This window comes from Pundamilia nyererei, unplaced genomic scaffold (genome assembly GCF_000239375.1).
Source record: "Pundamilia nyererei isolate P.nyererei 1_Seehausen unplaced genomic scaffold, PunNye1.0 scaffold00045, whole genome shotgun sequence".
In the NCBI taxonomy this organism is placed as follows: Eukaryota; Metazoa; Chordata; class Actinopteri; order Cichliformes; family Cichlidae; genus Pundamilia; species Pundamilia nyererei.
Window position 1 is genome coordinate 2,864,260 of NW_005187446.1, and position 1,939 is coordinate 2,866,198.

General features: G+C 46.4%; 1 protein-coding gene across 1 annotated transcript in view; it reads right to left on the reverse strand.

The window, feature by feature from the left end:
• LOC102214601 (circadian-associated transcriptional repressor-like) overlaps nt 1–1,236 on the reverse strand; it is a 5,973-nt gene extending 4,737 nt beyond the window's left edge. The window contains exon 1 of the mRNA XM_005732069.1: nt 998–1,236. The gene's annotated coding sequence lies outside the window, so the exon portion shown is untranslated. The remainder of the gene's footprint in view (nt 1–997) is intronic.
• Nucleotides 1,237–1,939: the final 703 nt, after the last annotated feature.

Consider the following 1,939-nt stretch of genomic DNA (forward strand, 5'->3'; position numbering starts at 1 on the left):
CACACACACACACACACACACACACACACACACACACACGCAAACCACTCTCTTTCCTCTCGGCTGTATTTCTGTATGCTTCTCATCCCTCTCCGCTCTGCCTTCAGCTCATCCTGTTCGTTATGCACACAAGCCCGGTGCCCCCTCTTCCTTTCCTCTCCAAACCAAGCCCTCTTCCTCCTCCTTTTACTCACATTTTCACATTCTGCATTTCTGGCCATGTGCCTTTCTCTCATCTGTTTGTTTTTCTCCCCCTTTCTTTCTCAGCTTGTGTAATCTCTGATCCCACCAATACTGAGGGGGAGATTTCAGGGGAAACTGGGAAATGCTCAGCAATGAAATACACCAACAGAACTCTTTATCAGCGTCAGAAAAATAAAGTCAAAAGTCACTCACAAATGAAGGAGACTGACACAAACGCAAAAGGAGAAAGAAACGCTCAGACAGCGTGCTTTGCCATTTACATTTTATGTCTGGTGGCTGTCAAACCAAATGGCACGTTGTTAACGTGAAAGAGTCAACAGCTTGAAATACCGTGAGGCAATCTGATGCTATTTCTGTTTATGTACAACCCCTTACTTAGTTTATAGCCCCAGCTGGATGGAGATGCGGTAGGATTGGATTGGTGGATGTGTTGCCACAGCCTGCACAGGTAGACCATGAGGCTGCGACTCAGGTGTTTTCTGCCGGCCTGTGTCTGTGCCCACCACCACCACCACGCCAGCAAGAGAAACTAATAGAACTGTACATTCAGGCCATCTAAAGCCGTTCAGTCTATCAGACACTAACATAAATCCAAAGCAGTTACTTGTCTTAAACATGAAGGAAAATCTGAGCAATCATTATAACGTTTAAAAGCAATTTATCGTTAGGCAACACAGCTTTAGGATATATTAAAATTATACCGGGATGGTACGCACAGGACAGGAAATTCCTTCAGGCTAAGCTGCCAACTTCGGCAAACAAAAAAGATAAAAATGCTTTTGAAAATTCTTACCTTCAGTAAAGCGCTTTTAAAAATAACAGCTGATTCTAATAATAGTGGAGGATGGCTCTGTCTTCTACTTTTGGTCCGTCAGTCCACACTCCGAGGCTGGAGCAGCATCGGGACGCCGAGCATCACCTCTCTGTCACACACACATATACACACACACACCACCCGGCCTGCCGTTCATCGGTCTGTGCCTGTGCTGCCTCTTTCTCTCGGCAGTTTACAAGCGTCAACATGTGCGCAAATCCACGTGCCCACGCTCTGCGGGCACTCCATTGGCTGCCGTGTCGACGGCGGCGCGCGCCATTGGCTGAACCTTTCAGCCAGTGATCGCAGTGATCTCCGCTGACTGGACGGCGGCCCCGGCACTCACGGTCCTGCCCACTCATGTGTCGCCCGTGAGTGTGGCGTCTGGGCTGGGCTGCTCTACTATAGCGAGCGGGTGTAAACACACGCAGGCACGCACGTCGGCCCGAGATGTGCACAGTATGTTCTATGCACGAGATGTGCGCAAAAATTACTCATACCGAGAGCGTAAGAACGCACGTTGATAAATAAATATAACAAAGGACTTGAGAGGTTTAGCAGAAGGCACGCATAGAGCACGAAAACCGCTTACAAATAAGGCCTCTCAAAGGTAAAATAATAACTAAATAAACAGTGGGCGACGTTTTTCATTATATTGCCCAGAACAGACTAGAAAATCACATTTCTTATAATGATGGTCACTCTGCCTGGACAAGGCTGTGCAATTCTTTCACCCTGAGATATCTTGGCTTACATAACTTGCAATATTAGACGGATATTGTTTATTTGCTAAATTTCTTGCAGTTTTACATAATCTCATGTGAACATTTTTGTATTTTCCTCAGTTTAAAGCTTACCAACCCGTTTGTCTAGTGTCACAAACTGGAATTCAGAGGATGAAAGTAGGAAGGAGAGCTGAGG